At 31.1% G+C, this 7,137-nt stretch overlaps 1 pseudogene; it reads left to right on the top strand.

Annotated features, from left to right (window-relative positions):
• The first annotated feature begins 387 nt into the window (after nucleotides 1-387).
• On the top strand, nucleotides 388-1,253 carry LOC124921233 (annotated as a pseudogene).
• Nucleotides 1,254-7,137: the final 5,884 nt, after the last annotated feature.

A 7,137-nucleotide genomic window follows, 5' to 3' on the forward strand; every position in this document is an offset into this window, starting at 1 on the left:
TGAATATGAAAAGGATACATTTGTCATTTTGGTAAAAAATCAGAAACAAAACATTCTCAAATGAAGAAGAACATTATACTACAATTTGGGGATATTGATGCAGAAACTAATTCTTATACCTAATGAAAATCTCGATCATATCCAAAAAATAATATCAGTTTGCCCAAAAAAAACCCTTAAACCAAATAATGTTTTGAGGTGCAATGAGGCGAACTTTCATCCATTTTCCGTCAAGAAAGAGTTTCATTGATCAACTAATTAAAGAAACATGATTATTGATTGACTCGAATACATTGATTGATCAAACAGGGTAAGAAATTTTGGAAAATTAGGGTTTGTCTGAGCCATTAATTATTAGAAATGAGATGAGATGAGAAGAACTGACCGACTTTGGCTAGGACTTATGGCTTTCATGGCCTTGATCTTGATCGGGAATACCCAACACATAGCACTCAAATAACCAATTTCGGAATCCTCATTGATGAATGGTGTGTAGCAGTTGCAGCCGAGGCTAGGAGCTCAGGTAGAGAGGCTTTGCTTTTGACAGCAGCGGTCTCCTTTGGACCGAAAGTTATAGGATGGTTGAGTTATCCTTATTCATCAATAACCAAAAGTTTAGACTGGATTAATGTTATGTCCTATGACTTTTATGATCCTAAACGGGCCAATGATAGAGCACAAACACGCGAACATGTTGCCCTATATGACCCTGATAGTTCAATAAGTGGAAGAAATGGAATAAGGGATTGGATCCAAACAGCTGGAGTGAATAGGAATAAGATTGTTATTGGGATACCCTATTATGGGTATGGTTCGAAGCTTGTAAACCCTAATATTCATGGGCTTTTAGCCCCGGCAGATGGCCCCATTTAGGAGTGACGAATCATCAATTGGGTACAACCAGATCAGGGATTTTATCACACAAAATAGAGCATTTTTAATGCCACGATCATCGTGGATTATACTTATACGGGTACCACATGGATCGGTTACGATGGTAATCAATGTGTACAAGTCAAGGTCGCTTATGCTAAGAGTAAAGTATTGCGCGGTTACTTTGCGTGGCACATTGGTGCGGATTACAACTGGGAGCTTTCCAAAACCGGTATTTTTCTTCTTTCTAGATGAATTTATTCACATCCTCCTTTTTCAAAAACTGAAACTAAAGATTTACTAATGTTTCTGAATATTTTTTGCTGCAGCTTCACAATCATTCAGAAACATGGAGAATGGAGATGATGATGAATATATGAAGGAAGAGTAATAAATAAACAGCACAAGTTCTTCAATTTCAAATAAAAGTGTTCCCATAATATGTATAACATTGAATAATAAATTTTGATGTAAAATTATAATCTCAATAAAAATTGTCAAAATAAAAAGTATCACTATGAAAAGTTTTTTTTTTGACAAATTTTGAAAACATGATACGTGCATCTTCTTTCAATGATTTGATCAGATAATTCATTAAAATCCAGTTATAATGTGACTAAAATCCAGTCAAATACTAGATATTGTACAAAATTACACATAAAAGGGAAAGAGAGACTCCTTTTCTAAATCTCTATTTCATGTCCTTAAGAATTTACTGCAACTTAAGTTACACTAATCCGCTGCTAATTTTGGTTCTTTAATCATTCATCTCTGAATTGAACCCTAGTTTCATAACAATCTTAGGATCCGAATGATCTTCTATATAGAGTCCATTAGAACAGAATACCGAGGGACCATCTGAAACACAACTATTTATCAGTTTTCCACCAATTTCATCAGCATTTGATTTTTTATAGCTGAAATCAACTCTACTTTAATTCCTAATGTTTCAGCCTATTAGGACTTAGAGTCTCATGTGAACAACACCTCAATGATTGTTGGACCGATAGACTATTAGGATTTAGCATCCCATCGGTTTTAGCAAAAGGACCAATGTTTTCCAACTTCTCATTTCCATCCAATTGACCCATTTTAGTTTCAGTTATTTGTTCATTATTTCTAGATCCAGACCATGATTCTTTAGCAGCTTTGGAACCCGACATTTCATTGAGCAGCACCCGATAGATACCAGCTTTTCCACTTCACCCGTATTACCCAAATTATCATAAGATCTCAGTACGTTTATTTCAGATCCTGGCTTGACAACACCATTGTGACCCGATTGTTCATCAGATTTACAGCCATTAGACTGTAGGACCGATGAAACAATAGGACTGCATCTACTCATCAAATTCTCATCAGATTAAACATCAACAGACCCTGTTTTCTCAAACTCAGATCCTACTTCTTTAGCACCCGATGGTTCACCCGAATTAACCAAATTAACATCAGATTTTAGCATTATCAACCCAGACCCCAATCCTGAATTCAAATTTGTATTGCACCCGAGGTACCAATAGAACTATATCTACCCAACATATTTTCATCTGTTTCAGTAGCAACAAACCCTATTTCAGATTTACTCACTCCATATGACTCATCATTAGATCCCATGCCATCCATAACTAAATTCAACTTGTGACCGATAAAATTAGGACCCGGCAGACACGAATCTACATAAGCTCCCAGATTATTTAATTCTACATCAGACCCTAAGCTCCCTACATCAATTGAACCTAATAAAGTCGGAAGATCAAAGGAACTACATCCGATAGACCTATCTGACTTAGTTCCAGTTTTATAATTCCTAGCCAAGCTAATCCTATATTTTCTAACATGCTCATACTCATGAATGATGTATGCATCCCATGTGTAACTATTCTCATAACAATCTACATCAAGTGGGTTAGAATTCATACTCGGAAGAGGATTTGTCTTAGAATCAATAGAGCTCTTATCTTCCATAGGTAAGACTCCATCCTTGACAACAAGGATCGGTTTCCCATGATTATTACTTGACCAGAGTGCTCTCTTGTCTCTCCCGGTCTTGCTATAGGCTGCTGGTCCCTTTGGCAGCTTATTCGGATCAACAAACTAAGCCAGTATTGTTCTCTTTTCCCGTTTTACAACACTGAAAGGGCTCATTACCAGCTAAAGGATAAATTAACTTGTAAAGAGGATTGATTTACAAAGGAACCACAAAGTGGTGAGCTCTGCAGTAAAGAGTTGGCTCAATAGACACAGATAGAATTCCAACTGCACCTCAATAAGGGTTTGAAATTAGAAATTCAGTTAAGAACGAGACTAAATTCCTTAGCTAGTACAGCTTCCACCATACAATTGTTGATTCAAAAAGGCGTAGACCGTACCTGTAAGCGATTGATGAAGAGGGGAGTGCGACCGACGATAGGAATGCGACTAGTCTCGAAAGAAAGGAGATTCGACGATTCGCTCCGGTCCTACGACAAAGTGACAACCACGACCGTTCCACGCTGCATCCATCCAATAGAGCGCAAATAAATCATTTTGAAGGCCTTGGAGGATAGAAGACCGTTAAAATGAGTTATTTGTATTAAAACCCTAGACGATTTTTTTCCCATGTGCCAAACGTGCCAAACATACCTGTCGTGTCAAACGTGCCGATGATCTTTACTCTGACCACGTTTCCCGTAATCGACTACCAAATCAAATTTTACTTCAAAATCCACATGTCATCCAAATCACAATCACAATGAAATCAACATTAATAAGTGATGTCATTTCCATTTTTAACTTTTGTGTTTCTATCCAGAGATAACAAAATAAGTTCAGCAAAAAATTTAAAACTAAAACTATTATGTAAAAGAATATTCAAAAATAAAGTATTCTCAACCATAATGAATTATTCATTTGATACTTAATATTTGTTAACTCAAATATCACAAAATAAATGATGTCTCATAATCATAATAACTAAGAGAATAGTGAGAAATGACGTATTTTCAAATATAGTGATGATAAATTTTCAATCTAAATACAATCTTACTTCAAAATCCACAAGTCATATAAATCATAATTACTATAAAACCAACATTAATAAGTGATGTCATTTCCATGTTTGATTTTTCTATTTTTGTGAAATAAATTATTTTCAAATATAATGATTATATATTTTCAATCCAAATACAATTTTACTTACCAAATCCACAATTCATTTAATTCACAATCACAATAAAACAACATTAGAAAGTGATTAAAATTCACAATTCATTTAAATCACAATCATCATAAAACAACATAAGAAAGTGATATTGTTTCCATTTTTGACATTTGTATTTTTATTGAGGAGTAACAAAAATAAGTTTATCAAAAATTTTAAGACAAAGTATTATGAAAGAGAATAGGTAGAAATTTAGTATTCTCAACCATAATGAATTATTCATTTGTTACTTAATATTTGTCAAGTCAAAAATCACAAGATAAATGATGTCTCATATTCATAATAACCAAGATAATATAAAGAAATGAAGTATTCTCAAATATAGTGATTCAATAATTTCATTTCAAATACAATCTTATTTCAAAATCCACAAGTCATCCAAATCACAATTACTAAAAATCCAACATTAATAATGATTTCGTTTTAATTATTTTGACTTTTGTGTTTCTATCCACGGTGGACATCAAAATAAATTTATAAAAAAATTTCAAGACTAAAACAACCAAGTAAGAAATGCAGAAATAAAGTATTATCAACAATAATAAATTATTCATTTGATACTTAATATTTGTCAATTCCAAAATCACAAAATATATGATGTCTCATATTCATAATAGCCAAAAGAAAATGCAGAAATGAAGTATTATCAAATATTATTATTCTATAATTTCAATCCGAGTATAATTTTACTTCAAAACTCACAAGTCATCCAAATCACAATCACTTTAAACCAACATTAATGAGTGATTGTATCCATTTTGACTTTTTTTTTTTATTTCTATCCATGTTGCAACAAAATAAGTTTATCAAAAGTTTTAAGACTAAAACAATTAAGTAAGAGAATATTCAGAAATGAAGTATTCTCAAACATAATATTTTAATCATTTGATGTCTCATATTCATAATAGCCAAGAGAATATGCAGAAATAAAGTATTCTCAAATATTATTATTCTATAATTTCAGTTCGAGTATAATTTTACTTCAAAACCCACAAGTCATCCAAATCACAATCACTTTAAACCAACATTAATAAGTGATGTCGTATCCATTTTTGACTTTTCTATTTCTATCTCCGGGGCAACAAAATAAGTTTATCAAAAGTTTTAAGACTAAAACAATTAAGTAAGAGAATGTGGAGAAATGAATTATTCTCAAACATAATGTTTTAATCATTTGATAGTATATGTTAAGTCAAAAATCATTTGAAATATTCTCAAACACTGAGTATTTATAATTTTAAACCGAATATAATTATACGTCTCAAATCACAAGTCATTCAAATCTAAATCCACCAAATCACAATTACTATAAAACCAACATTAATAAGTGATCGTTCTCAATCTTTCATAATTTTTTTTGTTTATTTCACGCAACAACATAGTCTTATCATATTATTTGTAGGATTAAAACAACTATATAGGAGAATATGCAAAAATGAAGTATTCTCATACACAGAGTATTTATAATTTTAAACTGAATATAATTATACGTTCCAAATAACAATCCAAATAACAAGTCATTCAAATTCAAATTTAAATCCACCAAATCACAATTACTATAAAACCAACATTTATAAATGACCGTTCTCAATATTTTAGAATTTTTGTGATTTTATACACGCGACAACAATATAGTTTTATCATATTATTTGTAAGATTAAATCAACTAAGTAGTGGAATATGCAGATATGAAGTATTTTCATACACAGAGTTTTTATAATTTCAAACTGAATACAATTGTACGCCACAAATCACAATCATTATAAACCAACATTTGTAAATGATCTTTCTCGATATTTTTTAGAATTTTGGTATTTCTATCCACGCCACAAAAATATAGTTTTATCATATTAATTGTAAGACTAAACCAACCAAGTAGGAGAATAGCAGAAATGAAGTATTCTCATACATAGTTTTATAATGTCAACCGAATATAATTGTAAGTCTCAGATCACAAGTCAATCAAATTTAAAAACATCAAATCAAAATCACTATAAATAACATTAGCAAGCGATCATTCTCAATCTTTAAAATTTTTGTGTTTTTTCAACGCCGTAACAATATAGTCTTATAGACTAAACCATCTAAGTATGAGAATATGCAGAAGTGTTTCTTTCAACGCCATAACAATATAGTCTTATAGACTAAACCATCTAAGTATGAGAATATGCAGAAATGAAGTATTCTCAGACACAGAGTTTTTGTAATTTCAAACTTTTTGTAATTTCAAACTGAATATAATTGTATGTCACAAATCACAATCACTATAAACCAACATTTGTAAATGATTTTTCTCGGCATTTTTTTAAAATTTTGGTGTTTCTCTACACGCCACAACAATATAATTTTATTATATTATTTTTAAGACTAAACCAACCAAGTAGGAGAATATGCAGAAGTATTCTCATACATAGTTTTATAATGTCAACCCGAATATAATTATAAATCTCAAATCACAAGTTAATCAAATCTAAAATCACCAAATCAAAATCACTATAAATAACATTACTAAATGATCATTCTCAATCTTTTAAAAGTTTGTGTTTCTATCCACGCCGTAACAATAAAGCTAAACATATAAGTATGAGAATATGCAGAAATGAAGTATTCTCATACATAGAGTTTTTATAATATCAAACCGAATATAATAATATGTCCCAAAATGGCCTTGGAGTATAATAACTCGTGACACTTTTTCAAGAAGACAAAGATGTTTTCTATATATATATACATCTACGTAGTAAAATATTATGCACACGCAACAATAAAACACTTTATCATATGTCTCTCAATAGGTTATTTTCCTTGTATAAATTATCCTCACACATCATCATAACATTATCATATGTAAGAAAGGAAGGAGCATGGGTCTTATAACCCAACCCTCTAAACATTTCACACAAAGGTAAAATTGATTCCATATTTATCAAGTGTCAGATAGATTAACAAAAGAAGTATTGAAAATTATAAATCATCCACATTATCTCATCATACAAATGGGGAAAATATGGTTAAACTGATTTTTTTTTAGCTCTTAATGGTAACACAATAAAGAAAACAAAAAG

The sequence above is a fragment of the Impatiens glandulifera genome, chromosome 1 (assembly GCF_907164915.1).
Source record: "Impatiens glandulifera chromosome 1, dImpGla2.1, whole genome shotgun sequence".
Taxonomy (NCBI): domain Eukaryota; kingdom Viridiplantae; phylum Streptophyta; class Magnoliopsida; order Ericales; family Balsaminaceae; genus Impatiens; species Impatiens glandulifera.